We start from the raw sequence: 23237 nt of genomic DNA on the forward strand, positions 1-23237 counted from the left end.
GGCTGTTTGAGAGCAAGGATCAGTAAGAAGAGAAACACACGCAATCACACTAATCTCTCAGAAAACCCACGCCCACCCTACTGATGCAAGGACAATGTCTAGCCTCGTAGTTGTTTGACACGCCTTTCAGCTGAAAAAGCACAATGAAAGGAAATTTCCACTAGCAAAGAAGGAAATTGAGGCAATTTTAAGACAATTCAGGAGAAGCCCCATGTTTTACCTGAGTTATTTGAGGAAACAAAAGATTAAGGGTCAGAATTTTTCAGATAATTGCTTGTTTTCCTAGTCTAGCAGGTTTAACTCTCAGGCTTTCTTTTCAGAACCTGTTTTGTCCTCACCATACAGTGAATACCCACCAATTTCTAGGTAAGACCTGTGTGGCAACAGAAAGATGTAGTGGGAGAGTAGAACCTGTTAGTCTCATTATAAGACTCAGGTGAAAAAGTCTCTTCATTAACATTCTAATGAAACCCTGGGTTTCTTTCTGCTGAAATGCCAACTACAACAGGAAAATAATTAGTTCTGAGTTGTATATCCCTTTTCTTATCAGGCACTTCTAGCTCTGAGGACTAATCCAGTCCCAATCAAACAATTACTTGATGATTAGGGCTGCTGGGATTTGCTAACCATGGTGGGGGAAGGTGCCAGGTTATTTGTGAGTCAGAAAAAGGGATAATACTGCCAACTGCACCCACCTGTTTATCCTTGGTAAGGGGTAGTCTGCCAGGATAGTAATTACATCTTAATTCCAGGCGACATGACCCAGATAGGCAGTGAGCTCTCCATCCACAATGACCTAGCTTGAAGAAGAGACTCTAGCACCTGAGAGGCAAGGCTTTTAATGTCATTAAAGAGTCCCAGCTGTTCTCCCTACCACTGCTTTCAGAACCACTGATGATTCTGCCTTTGCATGGTTTGCTTAAAGTATGGGTTTCCAATAAAATCCCTGACTTTGTGAGAAGGTGAAAAAGTGATGGAAGAATTTTGAAGGAAGTTGTAGTATGGGACAGGGGAGCACGATTTGGGTTGAGGACCTATTATAACCACTTGGCACTGTGCAGTCTGAGGCCCGATGGCTGACCTCATAAAGTGTGATCACCTGTGGCTGAGGCCATGTAAAAGGCATGCTGGCCTTGCACTAGTTATCTGGAAGCCAGAAAAATATGTTGGACACAGGGCAACTTATTAAACCTTATAAAATGGAAATGTGAATTTTTATACATTGATGATAATAGAGAAAAAATCTCTTTGAAGAAAATAAGGAACATGGAGCATGATTGTTTTTTGAAGAACTTTATAATAGTGTAAACCATATTTACACTATTTAGTATAGTACTCTTCTTATGGTATCACATCTAACCAGTATTTTCCTAACATTTTTCATGCTCACAGAATTCCATCATAGAAGTTAGGAAACCTCATTATTTCTCTTTTGAAATCCTTGAGAATTATTTAAATGCTTACATGATTTTTCATCGCCTTTCCTGACGTACCGCTGAATCCAGAGAAACAATTTTAACAAAATTACCTGAATGCATACCCCCAATATATGTATATACACAAACTTTTAGTGGTCTGCACTTAGAATACTTTTTATCTACAGATGAATAGATAAAAAGGCCTGTTTGGTGCTAAATAATCAGACAGTGCCGTTCATTTTAAATGAAAAAACAATCAAGCTGAGAAGAGAGTGACATAAAACAGCAGCTGAACAGAGAAGTTAATGAATGTGAAGCCCAACTTAAAACCAGAAAAAGAATTCCATCATCTGATATGTGATTATTTCTTATTACTATCTTATCAAACAAACTTTTTTGAGACTCTGTCGCCCAGGCTGGAGTGCAGTGGTGCAATCTCAGCTCACCGCAACCTCCGCTTCCTGGGTTCAAGCGATTTTTGTGCCTCAGCCTCCAGAGTAGCTGGGATTACAGGTGTGTGCCGTGACACTTGTCTAATTCTTTCTGTATTTTTGGTAGAGACTGGGTTTTGCCATGTTGGCCAGGCTGGTCTTGAACTCCTGACTGTAAGTGATTTGCCCACCTCAGCCTCCAAAAGTGTTGGGATTACAGGCATGAGCCACCATGCCTGACCCTTATCAATATTTTTACCTTTCTCTTTGGTAAAATCCATTTTTTTTTTTGTTTTTTTATAATGGATTTCAAATAAAAATATAATTTTATTTAAAGATTTAATAATGGCTTTCTCACAGAACAACTATTAAATAGTTTTTCCTGAGAACTTTCAATTAATTTCTTTTCCCTGGAAGTCATTGTTTTGAATCTAGTTTTCTTCCAAGTGGTCAGAATGCAAACATTACAGAAACGTTTTTCTTTTGTTCCAATTTTCTACCCCAATATCAACTTCAGCCTTTATAATTGGGAAAATTATATCAATGCAGATGAATTTTCTTTAACAAGATAGCATTTTATTTACTTGTTATAACGATATCGTTTAATGATGGTGTCAGTTGCCCTGAAGAACCTACATTTTATTTCAAAATCATATGCATTGTATGGATTTAAGGGTACCTTTTAATTCATTATTTACACACAATACTTCAGAATATAAATTTTGGTCAAACAATCAAACTAATTACTTCATTGGGAGAAGAGGAAGTAAGGGAAAGAAGGAATAGCTAGAGCAAAAATATAAATATTTCATAAAGTTATGTCAAGAATTAAAGACAAGTTCAAGTTGAAGTTGAGTAGCTTTAATAGCAGTCCTTTAAGTGTTATGACATCACCTGGGCTGTTAATTTGCTACACCTACTTATACTCTGGTCTGTCTTCAGCCATTACCAGCTGGCCAGCAATGTACTTTTGCCCTGGGATTTTTAGCCAAGCAGGACTTGTTATCATCAAAACCTTTTTAAAAGTTATGACTAAAAAATATACTTTGTAAACCTTTCAAAAAGCAAAGGTTTGTAAACACATTGGGTGATATTTCTGTCGTATTTAATGCCTGGTATTAGATACATGCATCTATTAAAATTTTTTAAAATGCTGTCAACTCTCCAAGCACTGCCCTTTCTGCAGCTGTGATTTGGCAAAGCCCTGGAGGTTCTGTCATCCAGGAGGCTACATGTCCTGAGAAGGCAGGTAGTTACTCCTTAGTAGTGGCTGAATAACACCACACTGAGCATCACACAGAGGCCTGGATCCAGCTTTCCTTCTTCCACTCAGACGCGTTGTCTTGTGTGGTAATTGCACCCCATGGAGCCAGATATCCAGGCTTCAGTCATTCATTGAGATAGTGTCCCATAAAACACCCCCTCTATCTTGCTGGGCTAGGCCCCTGGCTTTGTGCTGTCATGCACACACTTAGCTTCTCTGGGCTTAGGAATTTGCTAAGAAAATCATAGTCCCGGCTAGGCTTCCAACAAAAAAGGTTGGATAGGACAAACACATATTTTGTTCCATTGGCTTCCATTATTATTATGTTTTAATGCACACATTATTTTAAATCAGGGATTTTTCAACCAGAAGAGGATGATGTTGTTTCTGAGAATGCAGATAAAACCAAACATTAAACTTCAGTAAGAAAAACATGCAACTTGAGTTCCAAGTGAAAAAAAAAAAACAAAAAACTCTAGATGTCTTCAAATAATCTTGGCCAGGATCCTGGGTGTGGGAAGCCAGAGTGTGGTTCAAACTCAGGGATGGATTGAAAGCCTTCCTCTGGAGGTTGGACGGACAAGGCTTGTCTAGCAAAGAACAGATGCCCAGGGTGGCTCTGGGAGAAGACTGCCCAAGTTCTGGACTTTTCAAGGTCAACTCAGAATCTTGAAGAAGAAATAATATGAATGTCAAGGTTGGTTTCCTAGTCCCAGGAGGAGGAGGGTTATGTACACAGATTCACAGGCTATTGAGATCTGGAAGATGCTTCCCAATGTTAGAGAGTAAGAATCATTCAGGATCAGAATTAATCATATGTTGGGGGATGGGAGAAAACAAATAGGCTGGAGTGTTTTACATTGATTTTGCTTTCTATTTCACAAGTTGGATGGTATCTGCCAAGTTCTTTGGCTGTTTTGTGCCCCACATATGATGAATTCCAGTGTGCAAATATTATTGTGCACTGTGAGAACCAGGAATTGTAATCCAGGCCTTCACAGTGCACAATAGCATACCACATGCAGGGAGTAAAATACACTGCTTCCCTAAAGATGTTGGAAAAAGCACATTAGTTCTAAAGCTATTCAAATAGCTATTCAGAATAGCTGGTTCAAATAGCTATTCTGTCCTGACCTCTATGGCTCAGCAGAGAAAGATTCATTTAAAAAGCAAAACAAAATGATTTAAAGCCTGATATTTGAAACTAGGCTATTTTGGGGCAGTATTTACCTGGTTCAAAAGACAATCCACAGTATAATTATTCACTCATAAGGAAGGCTCGAAACAATTAAAACAAATCAGTACTTTTTTTATTAAGAATATCTAAAACAGCAGATTTAAAAGTCATGGAAGGGTTGGAAAAGCTTTGCCATTTGTTTTGCCTACTTCCCTAGTGCTGGTAATTGTGACCAAGGCAGAGAACTCTGGGCAGACAGGGTCAGGTCCCTGGCAAAACTCCACCTTCAAGTTGAAAAGCTGAAGTCACTATGGCCCAAAGGAAGAATTTCCATCCCTGTGTGTGCCTGCTCTCTCCTAATTGGTTCTTTCTGAATAATGTCTTTTTATCAATCAAATGTTGCCTTTTCTAAAACTACCTATGGCCTGCCCTGCCCCCCATCCTGTGCCTATAAAGATCCCAGACTCAGCCAGCAGAGGGGAGAAGTGGCTGGACATCAGGGTGAGGTGACTTAACTTCAGAGACAATGGCTGGTTGAGGCACCTTGACTTTGGAAGACAGAGGCAGAGAGGGAGCTTGATTTCAGGGGAGAGTGACCTACCCTTCCCATCCCCTTCCCAGCTTCCCTTTCTGCTGAGAGCCACTTTCATCACTCAATAAAATTCTCCACATTCACCATTCTTCAATTTGTCCATGTGACCTCATTTCTCTTGGGCACTGGACAAGAATTTGGGATGCACCACATATGAGTACCCAAAAAGGCTGTCACACTGGCCCTTTGCCCTTGCTGGCAAAGGGCAGCCACTGCATGTGACAAAGCAAAAGGCCCACTGAGCTGAAAACACACTGCTGTCTGCAGGCAGTGGAGCAAAGAAGCATTGTGACACACCCTCTGGGGCCTTGGGGTCCCAGGGGCCTGTACAGAGTTTGCTTCTGCCAGTGGGGTTTGCTCCTGCCAGCACTGAAGGGACCAGCTGGTTCCTGCACTTGTTCACTCGCACACTCCCTCTCATGACAGGTGGAGCCTGGTGAACCCAAGTGAATGGAGTTTGCTCCTGCTGGGCCACTGACCAGCTCCTGCACTTGTTCACTCTCACACTCCCTCTCATGACAGGTGGAGCCTGGTGAACCCAAGTGAATGGAGTTTGCTCCTGCTGGGCCACTGACCAGCTCCTGCACTTGCTCACTCTGGTTCCACACTCGTTTGCTTGCACACTCCCTCCTGAGAGGGGTTGAGCAGGGCAGGCTGAGTAAATGAGGCACCCTTGCCGCAAGTCCTGTGAAGGGGTTGAGAAAATACCCTGCATCACTGGCAGGCACAGGCAAGGACATGCCTACTCTCAGGTAAGGATTATTTTCAAATACAGTTTGAGTTCAACTGTATTTCAGACCAAACAGATTTGGGGAACCCTTTCTTCAATCAGTTTCTGCAATAGTAAGCAGAGTGATAAGAGAAGGCTGTGTTGGTTATAACATACACACTGCACTTTGTTTCTAGGGTGAAGTGTGCCTCTATAGGAGACTAAAGGAAGAGGAATTTAACCTGCTTCTCAATGATAAAAATGAAGAACTATTAAATATTATAAAAGCTAAGAGATTTTTTTCTATAAATCATCAAGCTGTATGTCTCTTGGCATTTACAGACTAACAATTCTTTTATCTGCTGTGCATTCTAAATATACCAAACTCAACATCTGTCAAAGGAGGGAGAAGGAGAAGTTTAAGTCACCCTGCCCTACTCTTCCCTCAGCATTGAAGGTTAACTCTGCCTTGACCTCTGTAATTCCATGTTTTGTCCCATGATGCCTGTGTCCACATACTAATCCCTAGAGCCTGTAAATATGTTATCCTATGTGGCAAAAGGGACTTTACAGATATGATTTAGAATTTGTAATAGGGAGATTATTCTGGATTACTCAGATGGTCCCAATGCAATTACAGGAGCTCATATAAGGGATAGAGGGAGGCAGGAGAGTCATCAAAGGATATATCACCATAGAAGCACAGGTCACGATGTGATTGCTTCTTGGAAGATGCAAAGGAGCCACAAGCCAAGGAATGTGGGCAGCCTGTAAAGCTATAAAAGGCAAAGAAGTGGGTTTTACCCTAGAGCTTCTGAAAGGAATGTGGCCATGCCAATACTTTGATTTTAGCCCCATAAGACCCATTTTCTAAATTCTGACTTCTAGAAGTATAAAAAAATAGATTTGTTTTGTTTTAAGCCACTAGGTTTGTGGTAATTTGTTTCAGCAACCATAGGAAACAAATTCAATGCCTCGCTAAATATCCATGAACAAAGGAAGACATTCATACAGTTCTCAGCAACTCTGGTCATTTCGGGCCTAGTCATTCCAGATTCAGGGGTGTTAGGGAATCAGTTACTCACCACTGAGGCTTCATTCAGAGCTCAGGATGGAACCATTTTCTCCCCCAGCTGCAATGACCTTGGCTTAGACTTCACGGGATGCTTTTGCTTCTGAACCTGTGAATCAAGGGGGTTGCACAGGTGAGTCTGCACACGTAATTTCCTCACATTTTACTTCCATCCTTCAGACATCAGTACCATTGTCCAGAGAACCTGACATGTTGTAGGCTATTTCTGTGTCAGAGCAGACCTGAGAAAGCTTTTTGGTGCCAAAATACGGGTTTTATCAGCATTGGTGATATTTGCCATGGTGGCATTCTGAATTTGATGACATAAATCTTCCACAAATTGCCACTGAATCCTTGGTAAGTTTCTCCTCTGGTGGAATATCTAATGAAATAGTTCTCACGTCTACTTGGATCAAGCTATCATTCATGGCAGGGTAAAAGACAAACCAGGTTCTTTGGCTCCTCATTATAGGATGTAGCCTGATCTAAAGATTACGGCCCTTTCATATTCTTTTAGGATAATATGGAGAAAGTTATGATTGGTCAAAACTCCACCTGCAAGCCTATAGTGGGCTCCTCTTGAGGGAGTCAGGAAAAACCATAACTGGGTGTCCTCAAGATGACACTATTGGTTGGCTGTCAGAGTCCAAGTCTCTGTTATCACTTCACCAGAACTATAGTAGCTGAGGAATGTATTGGTATTTTTAAAAAGCTCTCTGGGTAATTTTAACACACGGCCAAGGTAGGTTATAAACCACCATTCCAGAACATCTCTGTGAGTTAGATGTCATTAATATCTTCATTTCACTGAAGACAAAATCAAGGCATGGAAAGATCACATAATTTGCCCAAAGTCACACAATAAGTAAGGGACAAAGCTAGGATTCAAATGCAGGTTCCAGAGCCTAAAATGCAAGGCTTCTCTATTGCCTTGTGAGAACTGAATCCTAAGCACACAGCAGAATTCCTATTACTCAACAAATGCTTGTTGAATGGATAAATGAAGGAATAAATGAATGTCAACACTTTTTTGTGATATAGGCTTTCATTAAAATATTGATGGGTATGGGCTCAATATTACCTTTTAATTTACAAAGTACTTTCATACACTGTTTTGCATGTGTATGTGTATGTTATGCACATGTTCATTTGTGAAACATTTTTTCTAGAACTTAACTTTTAATTCTAAATCAAAAGTCTTGAAGTAAAGAAAAAAATACTAACTGAACAAATAGTAGCATTTTTATCCCCAGGCCCATGAAAAATAATCAGTTTTTGAGTGCCACTATATTCTAGGGCTTGTAGTATGTAATTTTCAAAGTCATAATTTTATTTTGAACAGTGATTTCTCATATTAAGAAATTCATTTTTGGATAGCCCAGAGCTAAATCAACCCAAAGAGATTAAAATAAATACATTTTATTTGACTCCACTTTTAATACTGATTTAAGAAATGCTTCACTTCCTTAATGTAGCATAAATATATGTTTCATCCTCAGAATCTTTAAGATCTCAACAATGCTATCTTCCTAATCATTTAATGACAAAAAGGAAGTAAAGAGACCAGAAAGCAGATTTTTTTAAAGTTTAGAGCAATTTGTTACATGGTAGCATTAAAATGAAAACTGAAGTAAATCTTTTCCTGTAAAAATATAAGTCCAAGAGACGCAAAAGCTGATTTTACCACAAACTGCTTGTGCACTAAAATAAAAATGGAAAGTAGAGGAAAAGTAGAACAGTAATTGCAAATTGCCTCTTATATTGTGGTTGAAGGCACTTTCCTGTTCAATAATTTTAATAAAGAAATCCCCATGGCCATCCCCCTGATCATTTGAACATAATTCAAGCATTATACACATTGTTCCCTTGGGCTTATACCTTCATGGTTTCAAATTATGTCTCGTATCCTGCCAAGGCTTAGATCAGTCTACCGTAGTTAAATATTAGACTCCAAAGCAACTAGAAATTCATGTTTTTCCTGTTTCAAAAACAAAATTCTATTTACAGTCAGCCTATCATTATTTTGATTTTTAAATTCAGCAGTCATTAGTAGAATTATAGACCACTCAGAAAGATAATGTTCAACTTAACTTTGTAGTACTTTCTTCTCCAAACTCTCAGTTAAATACCTTTAGACATTGGTTCCCAGCCTGCAGGATGTAGGTCTCTGTGGCGCCAGGATGTTAATGCAAGGGATTCTTAGTTTCCTGGATGGCTGTTTACTGGATAGCTGAAATGTTACATGCAGAAATGTACTACCATTTTCCAAATATACATAGATGTTAATGTGATTCATAAAATTTCCATTCTTAGTTAATTCACAATAGCAGTTTTTCATAATGTATTTCCTCAGTCAATGGACCACTGCTTTTGGGAAGGGATTGTATTATATAACATTTCTTGACATCAAGAAGAGGTCCTCATGATTGAAAATTAGAGAAGATGCACAGTAAGGGAAATAGACATATGAATGGTGACCTCTTCTGTTACAGTATGTAAGAACAGCAGTAAACGCCTCCTCAACTAATTGTCAGAAGACTGTGTACTTCTCCTGGCTCCTTGTGATAGCCCTGAGTAAATAACTCCAAATAATTCAAGCCCAGATGTTTTCCATAGACATTTGAAAGTAAATATTAAAACTTTTTTTGGTTTGCAGAGCAGAGGGCTGGCACTCCTTCATAGAAGGAATAGTTCTTCCACTGGGTAGTTGTGACAGAATTATATTCATTGTAAGCAAGGCCCTTTCAAGTATTCACATTTGGGATCTTATTGCATTTCTAGGGGCATCATCAGGAAACAGGAAGAGTTTTTTAAAAGGATCTAATATAAGTGGATGGTGTAGCTGATCAGTTAGCAAATGACCATCAGCAGTACTGGCTGGAACCCAGCGAAGTGCAGGCTGGAGGCAGAAGAGAGCTGGGCCATTTCCTTGTGTGACAACCAATCTCTGTCTTTGGGATCACTGTTACTATTTATTTGGAATTTATTGAAGCAGCAACTGTTCTACATTCATTGCCATCATTATTATGTTTAAATCTTGTTACAACCCTTAGGAGATAGCAGATGAAGAAAGAGATTCTGAGACGTTAGGTGGTCTTAAGTTCCCCTAATTAGGGAGAATCAGGCATGGAACTTGAATTTTTTTTTTTTTTTTTTTTTTTTTTTTTTTTTTTTTGAGACAGTCTCCCTCTGTCACCCAGGCTGGAGTGCAGTGGCGTGATCTCAGCTCACTGCAAGCTCCGCCTCCCGGGTTCATGCCATTCTCCTGCCTCAGCCTCCCAAGTAGCTGGGTCTACAGGCGCCCGCTGCCACCATGCCTGGCTAATTTTTGGTATTTTTGGTAGAGACGGGGTTTCGCCATGCTAGCCAGAATGGTCTCGATCTCCTGACCTTGTGATCCTTGTGACCAAGTTCTATTACTTGGCCTCCTGGAACTTGGATTTAACCTCAAAGCTTATGCTTTAGTAAATATTGGTGGCAAGACCAGTTCCTGGGCAGAGGTGTGAAGTAGGTGAAGGAAACCATAACATATCACCTCCAAATATGCCTCACGGATATAAAAATTATTTTTGAACTAAAGGTAACTATGAAGCAGTAAATGGATGAAGAGCTCTATCTTCCCCTTTTCGGCCTAAAAACAGTATAGATATTCTCCCTTACAGGAGACAACTGTTATCAGCCTAGAGACAGTGCCAGGGGAATCTGATATCAAATGTTACTTCATTAGTTTCTTCTCATATATTTATCTTCCACAGTTTCTGGCTTCGGAAGCCCCGAACTGCTTTCCTTCATTCTGGCATTTCTCTCTAATTTTTCGTTCTTTGTTGAAGATGCTATATAAGCCAGAGTTCCAAGCTACTGCTTTGAGTTACTATTCACTGGGATTTCTCTCATGTGATGTGCACTTCATGCATTAGTAAATTTGTTTATTTTTCTCTTGTTAATCTGTCTTTTGTTATAGGGGTCTATCCCAAGTACAAGTTTATGAGCAATGAGGAGAAAATATATTATCTCCCTAACATGACTAAAGTTAATCTTCCTCTCTCATTGTTTCCTTCTATTACTTACTAAATGCTCTGGGTACCCCAGCCACCACTTCTGTATATTGGGAGCCAGAATAACTTGGTGGCTCAAAGCAAAGGCTTTGGAGTCATACACACTTGAATTCAAGTCTTGATTCTGTTACTTGCCAGCAATGTTATCTTGTACAATTTACTTAACCCATCAAAAACTTGTCCCATAAGGTTTTTATAATAAAATCACATAATACTATCATTCATTCAATGAATTTTCATTGGAAACCCACTGTCTGCCAGCAACCTGCCTATGAGGGTTAACAACACAGAGTTCTTTCTTCATAGAGCTCACATTTTAGTTTGAGTCAGGTAACAAAAAATGAAACAAATAAATATATAATTTTAGCAATGGTACATGCTATGAAAAACACAAAGCACGGTTAAAGGAGTGAGAATGATGGGGGTGAAAGAGATAATACCATAGATATGTTTGTAGTGAACATTAATGTTAGGCTCTTATCATAGGGCCTGACACATGGAAGGCCTCACTAACTGTTGTCTATTGTTGTCATTAGGTTCCCTATACTGACCCAGGGGTTTGGGTAGCCCCCTAAACATGGAAGATCCCAAGAAAAATGATTTCAGTGGGTGGCATTTAAGATCCTGAGGGAGGCTGGCATGTCAGTCAATTCAAATGACCCTCCCTTTAGGTGGTGATCTGCACTGCTTAGAGCTGGTCCTGAGTTGTCCTCTCATCTCAGTGAAAAGCTGCTGAGTGAATACATCTAATTAGTCACATCTGGAAGAGCTGAAATTGCTTGTTGTTCAGCAACACAAAGGCCCTGTTGTTCTTTCCTGACTAGGATTTTGGTCAGGATCATTCCAATCTACCCCAACAAGTTTTCCTAAATTTGAATCTCTGGGAGCAGGTGTTGGGTCTCGATTTTTTCTTTTCAGAAAGCATTAGGCTTTTATAAATGGGTTCACAAGAATCTACAAAATTAAGCTCTCGTGGAGTCCCAAAGTTTCTGTCTTATGTTGCTCCAGAAATAGTGTTTATTGTTGTCATTTACATAACAGAAGGGGACTCACTGACTTTTCCCAGAAAAAGATCTCCTCTAAGATGACTTTCTGCCAGTGTCTAAATGGAAAACGAGTTTCTCTCCCTTAAAATAAAAAAATAAAATTTGTCCCAATCTACAAAATCACTGATAACCACGAATCTCAGCCTTGTAAACTTTGATGTTGTACCTCACATAGGTTTGGTTCTAGTAACTGATTGGTTCTGTCATTTACTAGCAAGTTATTTTCCCTACGGACTAAGTTCTTCTCTCCAGTGAAGCAGAGGCAATACTGAATCATCCATGGAGGAAACTACCTCGAGGCCAAAGGGGCAATAATTAGGATTCTGAAATAAAGAATGAAAAACAAAACAAGATAAGCCTTGGGCAGGAACAGGGCAGGATCTGGCCTCCAGGCTGACTGCACAAAGGATGCTGACAGGACCCTCTCACATCTCTGTTCCTCTCTGAGTGTTGGTTTCATATATGCAGATATCTTTATCAGGTGGGGACATGGCATGCAGACACTTGAAGATAACATATTCACAGAACCTCATCAGAGATGCAAGAAAAACTCTTTCCTGTCAATTCTATCAGAAAATCTCTAAGAGAGGACACTGAGGGACCTAGCCTCAAGCGTGTTTCTCTGGACCAGTCACAGGGACCAGGTTAAAAGGTCACTCTCATTGGGTCATCTGGAGTTACATGACCTTCCTTATGGCCAGGGAGCAGGAAGCCATAATGACCGGTCCTTACCTGAACCAGGAGGCTGGAGTCCGGATGATGCAGTTCCCTGAAGAAAGGGGAAAGCTACTGCCACAGATGGAGTAACGTGGTTATTAACTGTTAACAGACCTCTTAATCCTCACAAGGTTTTTTTGAGAGTTCAACTAACAGATTTCAGTGAAGAATTTTTTTTTTTTTCATCAGAATTAGGCTCTAAATTCAAAATGTTAGGAGAAAAAAAAAAAACCCTTACTTAGAGGCAGGCTACTGAACACAACCAGTTTTAATTCCGGCATTATAAGAAGTTACTAATTCCTCTGTAAAAGTATGAGGGAAATTTGGCTGATGTTTAAGGGTCATGTTATACGAAAAAATACTTATCTTTAAACACCCATGTCACTGTGTACACAGAGAGATGCTCACAGTATGAGAAGTAATTAGGAACTGAGATTAGCCAAGGGAGAGTTGACTCCTCAACTTTTTACTAAACCTATTCCAGGTATAAACTCCACAGTAGTATTTACTCATTATTAAAACAATAGGTGAATCACTGGAATTGTTAAATTAATATATACATACATATATACACATCTGTGTATATATACATATGAAATGGGATAGCTTGCTGACCTCCTTCACAGGATGTGCAACGGGGTGTGGCTTTTCTGTTCGCCCACCACAGTGTGTGCTCAAACCCCTTACAGGAGGGGGAGCACGCAGATGGGCAGGTGCAGGAGCCGGGGCAAGTGTTTTTTGGCTCCAATCCCACGGTAGCACCTAGCGGTGGGTGCCTGCAACTCCTGAAGCCCCAGTGGACATGTTACAGTGCTCCTTTAGCTCTGCCATCCACAGAGGACTTAAGTGTTATCCAGTTCAGTACACTCTTGGTATCCGGGTTCTTGTCTGGTGTCCAGGAAGAACCAGGTCCCACATGGACTTGAAGGATGGTGAATGTGGGGGTTTTATTGAGTGCTGGAGGTGGCTCCATGGGATGGATGGGTTGCTAAAAAGTGGATGGGTTGGGAAGATGATTTTCCCCTGAAATGTGGCTGTCCTGTGGCCGATCTGCTCTCCAACCATCCCCAGCCGAACTCTTCTAGACGTTCAGATGCTCCTTCTCTTCTCTCCTTCTCTGCTGCTCTTTTGTTCTGTTTGTCTTCTCATGGAGTCTGGAGTTTGGGGTTTATATGCGTATAGAATAGAGGTGTGTGGCGGGACAAAAGGTAAAATTTGGGCACGAAAACAGGAATACCTGTTCTAATTTAGGGCCGCGGGCTTCCAGCTTGAGAATGGGGCCTTTGCCGGGAAACCACCCACCTCTACTCAGTATTTCTCTGCCTCCTGCCCATATCATATATACACATAATCTAAAAGACAAAGATAAATATATATGCACTTATACACTTTCTCTTTATTCCCTTCTTGAGCTGGGATATTTGAATACAAGTACACAATAGTACATAATAACATGTTACTATTTGAGAAATCACCAAACATGGTGTCTGAAACTTACCAGGAACACCCTAAATGTTAGTTGAATCAGAACCTGAATCTCTCTCCTTCCTAAAGGATGACTTTCGCTCACACAGCTATCCTTTCTGCTCTTTGCAGCTTTTTCTGGGAATGGTGGGGCTGCTTCAAAGATGATCAAAGGAGATTTCAAAATTCTGAGTGTCAGAAAAAACAGGAGAAGGATTTTTTAACATGTTTCTACTCACGATTTGGCAGCTTCCCAAAACCACTCTGAATCTGTTCTTATTTCCCTGCAACTGACGCTTTTCTCAAGTTAAATTTTCACTTATTACTAGTGGCATTTCCCACATCTCATGCACATATATATTACCCATTTGAATGAAAATAAAGGCACTCCCAACATTCCATTCTATGGGAGGGAAAGCACTCAAATATGTTGAGTGGAAAAATGTGCATTTCCTGTTTGTGTTCAATTAAAACTCAGACAGCCTCAGAACGGTATGTATTATAACATAACCATTGCCTGCCTAGAAATGCCTCTATGAACATATCACCTACTTCTAATTCTTTTATTCGGTCTAGAGTATTTGAAGAGAAGTTAAAACTGATATGTACAGGAAAATATTACACATTTAATACAGGAAAGAATCTTGTTGTTAACAATTAGTAGGCTCTGTTCTACAAATTTTGCTAGAAAAATGTGGACCCTAACTTGCCCATAAAAGAAAAGAATCTTTACTAGTTATGTTTTTTCCAGAGGCATTTATTAATCATTATCTTCAGGTGCTTTTATGTGTTTGGGTCGTCAGTCTGAGCACTTTCAGAAGAGCTTGGGGATTTAATGAAATAAATGGATTTTTTTGGGGGGGGGTCATTTCATGGGGGTTGAAATTCATTTGCTGTATAATTATTCCACTTAATTACTTTTACAGACTCTTCCGTCTTATACCTGAATCAAGGTTTTTCAAAATTATAATTAAAACATTCAGAATATGTGGCAAGGGAAAAATAGTATTGAGACATGTTTGACTTTGCCTAAAATTACAGAAAAGAACATTAATACTTTAAAAGTCTCTCTCAGGAACTGTGCTGGGACCTTGACACTGGGTTTAGCATCTAAGTTATAAAGGGCCTTGTCGGAGCCTTCAAGGTGATAGTAGGGATGGAAGCTGGAAAGCTGTGGGTTAAGAATGAATAGGAAATGAGCAAGAGAACATCCTAAATGTAATCCTGTTTCACAAAGCTTGACTTTTTAAAGGAATGTGCTATGTGGCCTGTAATTTACTTTAAAATACCTCAACAAACAATCTATGTGTAAATACTTATTCTATTTCATTTTAATCCAGACCCTAGGGCAGGCAGTTATTCGAATTGAAAATATATACTCCAGCAATGGTTTTTGGTAGCATTTAATCAAAACGCTAAATTTCAGAGGCAGCTATAGGTGCCTTGGTTTTTATCTCAAACACAAGAGGTTTTGATAATTAGTGAAATGAATGTGAGAAGTAGGTTTTCATTTGTGAAATTCCAGGTATTGAAGATGTGTGGATTGGTTAGAAATGCTTTAGAAGTGTTCTCACTTTTTCATGAACAAGATAAAAGAATATGGTGATGCTCCCTAGGCTTGATTTCTATGCAGCCATGTGTCCAGGATATTGAAAGGAATAAGGGCCCAGAGGAGGAAGGAGGATGGAAGAGATGGGATACTTCATGGAGGTGGTAGAACAGGTCCTGGAAAACAGGAGGATGCCTTGGGACTGGACATAAACTCTATCATTTGCCTAAAGCCTTTTAGGTCATAACATTGTTGACATTGGAGCCAAGTTTTACTAATTAATAGCCCCAGGCATGTGTGGTGGACTCCACCATGGTCTTCTCATCCTCTCTCCCCATCCCAGGGGAAAGCCTTGTTTCTGGATATTCAGATACTTTTCTTTCTTCCAGCTGTTACAATCTTTTCTCTGAAGTAGACCAAGAGAGACTATTTTTTTTGGACAGAGTTTCGCTCTTGTTGCCCAGGCTAGAGTGCAACGGCACAATCTCAGCTCACTGCAACCTCCGCCCCCAGGCTCAAGTGATTCTCCTGCCTCAGCCTCCTGAGTAGCTGGGATTACAGGCATGCACCACTGCACCTGGCTATTTTTGTATTTTTAGTAGAGACGGGGTTTCACCATGTTGGCCAGCCTGGTCTCCAACTCCTGACCTCAGGTGATCCACCTGCCTCGGCCACCCAAAGAGCTGGAATTACAGGGGTGAGCCACTGCGCCCGGCCAGAGAAACTCTTAAGACTATTAATGGAATTTATCCTTCTGTTGAGTAATTAAAACTTATCTAGGGTAGGGCTTAGAAATTATCTGTTTATAGTTGCTGTTAATATGTATAATCATGCTTAGTATATATTTTGAGTAGCATATAAATGCTCTCAGAGTGGTATCTATTGGGTAAATGTGAACCTGCACATTAGCAGGTTTTTTCTTTTTTAAAATAATAGTATAACAAATTTAAGGAATGAAAGAGGATGGCAATTAACAAAAAACAAGGTCAGCTCCTAGGTTAATGCTAAGACAGAGCTGTCAGTAAGGTCAGTGAGCTAAGATAGATTGTGATAAAATCAACAGTGTGCAATGACATTTTACTGAACACTTGACACTAAAATTTTGCTTAATTATTTTACCTACTATATTAACCATAAACTGACTTTCTAAACATGCTTTAATCAAAGGTGGTTGAAAGAACTATACCCTAAGGTGAATAAATGGTTTAATTTTTTTCCATCTCTACAAATGTTTAAAGATATTCTAAAGGCCAATATTTTGTTACATTAAGCAATACTGCTGAAGAAAATTTCTATTTGAAGTCTAAACAGTAAAATGCAGTTGTCATAGCATAAAATAAACTGCATAACAATGGATGCTTCTTTTCTCGGGAAGATTAAGTTCACATTTTTTAGGAAGAGTCAAGGCCGGGCGCGGTGGCTCAAGCCTGTAATCCCAGCACTTTGGGAGGCCGAGACGGGCGGATCACGAGGTCAGGAGATCGAGACCATCCTGGCTAACACGGTGAAACCCCGTCTCTACTAAAAAATACAAAAAAACTCGCCGGGCGAGGTGGCGGGCGCCTGTAGTTCCAGCTACTCCGGAGGCTGAGGCAGGAGAATGGCGTGAACCCGGGAGGCGGAGCTTGCAGTGAGCTGAGATCCGGCCACTGCACTCCAGCCTGGGTGACAGAGCAAGACTCCGTCTCAAAAAAAAAAAAAAAAAAAAAAAAGAAGAGTCAAGAAATGGAGCTTCCCACAGTTTGATAACATAACTGTGGTTATTAGTATCCTCCCCAGTCTAATCATACTGAATGGTATACATCAGAAGCAAAACAAAATAAAAGATGCTGAAAGGGCAGGAGTAAGGGTAGAGGAAAGGAAGTCGGTAAAATGATCTCCATGAATGCTCTTATTTGGGTCCAAGGAGTCCTTTCAGTGTTTAAGAGAAAGGCTGAGCCAGTGCCTAAGAGGCCAAGAGCTCCTAATTTAGGAATCTATAGAACAAAGGGAACCCAGAGAATTCTTACTTGGAGTAAAACCAGAATGTAAAGCTTCATGTAATGTACCATCCCACATGGCACTAAATTCATGGGCATTGATTGTTTTTTTAAAAAGTTATTAGGCGTAGAAAACAAATATTGAATAAATTGCAGTTGGAAAAGGGAATATGCTACACAAGCAGCACTTTAGGATTTAGACATTACTTACAGAGTGAGGGATTCCAAGTGTATCATAATTTTATCAATTCAGAACCAAATATCAGGTCAAAAGACATGTTTTGGAAACTCTACAAGATCACAGGAATAAGGAAGTTGTAACATTTGTTCTAGTTACATATGCAACAGTTAAATTGGTTTTTTTCTTCGTCATTCTCTAATGTCATAGGAGCTTTTAGCTTTGAAAAATGCATTGGTTTGGGCCAGAAATGGCATGGAACAGTGCTGCTCAAAGTGTGGTAAGTGGACCCACATCAGCCTGCTGTTACTAGGTTGTCGATGAAATAAAAGCAGAAATTAAAAGTTAGATTTACAAACTGTTTTAGCAATTTGACATAGTAATTTTATGTTTGCTAAATCTAATAATAAACAAATGGGCTTCTATTTATATTTGTTTATATTTTCATTTCACCTTTCTAGCAATTTATATTATATTTCAGAGAACCATTCTCTTTCTGATGGGAAAAAACCCTGGTTCTTCACCTTAGATAGTTTGAGAAGCATTGATGTAGACCATAACTGAGTGACAATTATTTTAAGACCAGATTTTTTGTTTTTTGAGTTTTGTTTTTTGTTTTGTTTTTTTGAGACACAGTCTTGCTCTGTAGCCCAGGCTAGAGTGTAGTGGCACAGTCTTGGCTCACTGCAACCTTCCCCTTCTGGACTGAAACAATTCTCATGCCTCAGCTTCCTGAGTAGCTGGGATTACAGGCATCTGCCACTACACCGGCTAATTGTTGTGTTTTTAGTAGAGACGGGGTTTTGCCATGTTGGCCAGGCTGGCCTTGAACTCCTCGCCTCAAGTGATTCACCCACCTCGGCCTCCCAAAGTGCCAGGATTATAGGCGTGAGCCCCCGTGTCAAGCCAAGATTAGGTTTCAAAGTCCAAGGTCCATACCTTTGTTAAGATATTTTGCATTTAAAAAAAGCTGTGATGACATCTGAGATTCTTTGAACTGCTTTTTCATAGAATACTGATGAATACTTGAGCCCTCCATGAAAATGAGGGGTCTTATAGAAAAAGTTTTATGGGCTGTTGATTGACTAATTCTACATTTCAGAGTCAAAAATCTATGTCTACTTTGGGTGACTTGTTTCTGTTAAATTTCCTTGAGTCCCTTCTGTCTTCTGATTTCATTCTATAAAATCATAGCAGTGTCTGATTCTGGGAATGACATGTGGTTTTCATTTTTTCAAAAACAACATTCAGCTTTCCATTACTTGTAATCATTGAAGAGCATAATGCACAGATAGCTAGATGGCAGAAATTTCCAAACTCACTTGTAATTAGCTCTGTAAAACATTTATATACCTTTAAAAAATCGTTCTTCCGAGTTGACATATGTAAAGTTAAAGTTAGCTGGCATTTCTGAGCAGAGCCCAGTAGAAAGCAGTGTGAAGAGCCCAGGCTGAGATGATTTTTTCAGTCTGGTTTTTTATTTCATTGATCTCCAAAGTGAGTTATCTATGGGCTGGTAACTGAGAGTTGCCTGTACATACAGACCTATCTCTTAACTGACTCTAAAACAAAACAAGGAATGTGGCTTCAGTCAAGTCAACCTCTGATGAATGAGGGAGATACCAACCTTCAACGAGCCCCTTTAATCAGAGCACAGAATAATAAACGATGATGGGATAATTAGAAAACAATTTAGAAAGCAACGTTATCTCTACTTATATCAATTGTTAGTAAATTAATTAAACTGCAAATGGGTGGCAAGGGTTTTTTTAAGGAAACCCCTAATGTAGAAACTTTAAGGAAAAAGAATGATAGGACTTTTTCAAAACAATCACCAAAAACTGTGCTTTCAGTAATAACTGAAAACAAGTGAAATAGTGTGGATATTTGTCCCCTCCAAATCTAATGTTGAAATTTGATCTCCAATATTGGATGTGGGGCCTAGTGGGAGGTGTTTGGGTCTTGGGGCGGATCCCTCATGAATGGTTGCATGCCATCCAAGTGGTAGTGAGTGAGTTCTCACTCAACCAGTTCACACAAGAATTGATTGTTAAAAAGAGCCTGGGACCTTTCTCTCCCCCAGCTCTTCCTTTCACTTGTTATGTGATGCCTGCTCCTATCTGTCTTTCACCATGAGTAGAAGTTCCTTGAGGCCCTCACCAGAAGCAGATGCTGGTGCCCTGCTTCTTGTACAGCCTCCAGAACCATGAGCCAAATAAACCTCTTTTTGTTATACATTACCCAGCCTCCCATATTCCTTTATAGCAATACCAACAGACTAAGACAGTAAGAAAAAATTTAAAAAACATATACGTGACATGAATGACTTGAAAAAAGAGGGAGAGAAAGACCTTTATAAGATACAATTGGAAGTACGAAAGCTATAAAGGAAAGTCTAGATATTGTTTACTGCATAAAAACATTTTAAAGTCTGTATGGAAAGCAATGCTTTATAAATAAAGCCAAAAGACAAGGAATATGCAGAAGAAAATGTTTGTAACATATAAGACAGATTAAAAATGATAACAGAAAAGACATAAGACTTATTATGCATCAGATGCTTATAAGATGTATGACAGATTAAAAATGATAACAGCAAAACATAGGACATTAGACATTATGCATCAGGTGCTGTTCAAGATATTTTACATATTAACTCATTTAATCCTCACAAAGATGAATATTACCTAATGAAGTAGGTACTATTATTACCCTATTTTGCTGATAGGAAAACTGAGACACAGAAAGGTCTCAGCAAGAACAAGGACAAGGTGGAATTCGGATCCAGGCAGTATGGCTCTAGGGTGTGTGCTCTCAGTTAAAATATCATAATGTGTCTCTTAAAAACTTAAAAATGTGAATGCTGTATACAGTGTTAACAGTGATGTGGATGACAGCACAGAAGGCAACTACTCTTACCTACTGCAGGTAAGAATGTAAATTGAACAATTTCTCAAGGTCAATTAGATATGACTTAATGAAAAGCCATAGAATTCTGTATGGACATTTGACCCAGAAATTCCACTTGTTTTTTATAGTATCAATTTAAAATGGATCTTTATTCATCGACACATGAATTTTATATACCTTAAAAAAATTACACGAAGTTGGTGGCAATCAGAATCCGGGTGCGGATTTCAGTTTTTGCTTATTTACAGCACTGCCGGAGTGTACTAAAGTATTTAAAATATGACCAAATTTAAGCAACCTCAGATAATGGTTGTTATTTCTCCCCTCCATACCAAACCATTTTCTGTTCTTGAGTACACAATTGGACTACATATCCCAGCCTTCCTGCAGTTAGATCACATGACTGAGTTCTAGTAATGAATACCATTTCTGGGACAAAGCTTTAAAGAAGGAGGTGTGCCACCTCCAAGCCCTCATTTTCCTTTCACTGACTGGAGGTGGATGATGAATATGAAGCCTCGACGAAGAGAAGGCAAAATGAGTTTGTGTCCCTGAGTTGCTAAGTGGAGAAGAAACGTCCACCAACCAGGAAACACCTGCCTCCAACTGTTAAGTGAGCAATAAATAAACTTCTATTTTGTTTGAGCTATTACACATTTTCTGATCTATTTATCTACAGCTTAATTTATGTTTAAATATGTTTTAAACTGCCACTGAACTGACTTAGTCACATATTTAAACTTTGCAGCAGGTCTGTGAAATGTGCTTTCTTTCTGGTCAGCATGATCACCCGCTTTAATAGTGGCTTCAGATGAGGCACTTTGTGACAGAGGAGCTCTGCCCTTGGTAAGTCATTTCTCTTGATATGTCTTCAGCTCCTTGATAACAGCTTGTGATGATGATCTTGCAGACTTCTCCAGCTTTTCTGCTGATACGCAGATTCTTCTCAGCAGGCTGGTTCTTGCTCAGCTAGCTGATGATTTTATTGAATCTTCAAGAATCTTGTGTTTGCCCTCCATCATTGTTCTGACCTTAAATTTTCTTATTTTCCACCTTGTCCTTAGTGAAGACTGTGGAGTTAAGTGAGTTCTTAGAGTTCTTAGGAGATACCAACTATGTTTCTCTGCTTCTCCTTTTCTGCGTGTGCATTGAACTTCTCAGCGTTTTGGTCTATGTAAGAGCTTCATTAATCAACATATTCTTCCACGTTGTGACTTAATACTCTCCTGTTTGGCCTCTGTTCACAGCAGAAACCTTGAAGATGTTGTGGAAGTCAATAGTCATTCTTACTTCACTCTGAGGACCACAATAGCGTGCAAGGGTGTGTCAAGCTCATTGCTATCTTTGGCCATTCTCTCTCACATTAGTACACCTGGATGTGAATGGCATGTTATCTATGTAAGCAGTGATGGTCTCTATCTGGTGGTAGAAATGATGGAATTACACACAATCAGGACAGCTGAGATTCCATTTACTAGCTCAGTAATCAGAGAATATGTATGACATCCCAGCAAAAAAATGTTGAACATATTCATATTTCATCCTATCAGCACCACAGTATCAGTCTTACTGGGAAGATGCTTGCATTCAGTTCCTGGCTACTGAAGAAATTTTGCAGGAGTTCCAGATAACTTACTGGTCCCATAATAATGAAAACTATTACAATTATGCTAAAGAAGAATACTTAATAACACAGAAAAAATGTTCATGATGTCTTTTAATTTAGAAAGCAGGTTATAAAAGTATTACAGTATGATCGCATATTTATAAGTAAAATATATATTAATTCATTTAGCAAATAAATATTAAGCCCCTCCTATGCACATACCAATATAGATATTGGTATTTGTGTGTGTTATGGCATATTTTAATTTTCTTATTTTGTATTTTCTGATTTATCTACAATGAATATGTATTAATTTTCTAAAAAAAATCACTATTAAATTTTTTTGAATTATAAGAAAAGGCTAACGTCATAACAATAAGATTGTATAGAATAAACTGACAACACAGAAGTTATTTTGGCCTTGTGTTCCACAGTGACTCACCAAATATACCCTGCACTGTTTATTTTATTTTTTTCTATTTCACTATTGAAATGAACAGATGCATTTCATGTCACATGGATCTCATGGAAACATGCCAAACATTTTCTTAGCAACCAAACTCCTGTCTTCTGCACTGTGCATGATTAACTAAAACAGCCTGTTGACGGCTTAAAATAAACCTGCCTTTTCCATTTAGCATTTTATCAGATGAATATAATTTCATTTGCTGATGAATTTAGTTCAGCTTCAAGAGAATTTTTCTTTTCTTCATGGGGAGGCTGAAGAATCAGAACTGTCATACCAAAGAATGAAAAGCAAGCCTAGGGAGAACAAGACAGTCTGATGTTTACATGGGTAAAGTAAAAGTATCTTTGTCAATATTACCAGCACTCTCCCTTACCCTCTGTTTTATAGGGTAGAATGCTGATTTTAGTTCTGCTTTTGTATTACAGTGTTTACGTTGCTTGATTACAAACATTAATTTAAATGACTGCTGTGGGGATTACTATTGTTGTTATATGTGAGCTCTTACTTTTGTTTATTTCTAGCACTTGAGTATGCCCTAAAATTTAATTAGATTCATCTCATAGGATAGTAGACCCTTTGCTGGGGTTCAAAAGTAAAGGGA

At 39.1% G+C, this 23237-nt stretch overlaps 1 long non-coding RNA gene across 1 annotated transcript; it reads left to right on the forward strand.

The window, feature by feature from the left end:
• The first annotated feature begins 21036 nt into the window (after positions 1–21036).
• On the forward strand, positions 21037–22380 carry LOC115896817. Its single transcript, XR_004056700.1, has 2 exons — positions 21037–21407; positions 21809–22380. It is a non-coding gene; the product is annotated as an uncharacterized LOC115896817 (long non-coding RNA).
• Positions 22381–23237: the final 857 nt, after the last annotated feature.

The sequence above is a fragment of the Rhinopithecus roxellana genome, chromosome 4 (assembly GCF_007565055.1).
Source record: "Rhinopithecus roxellana isolate Shanxi Qingling chromosome 4, ASM756505v1, whole genome shotgun sequence".
Classification (NCBI taxonomy): Eukaryota; Metazoa; Chordata; class Mammalia; order Primates; family Cercopithecidae; genus Rhinopithecus; species Rhinopithecus roxellana.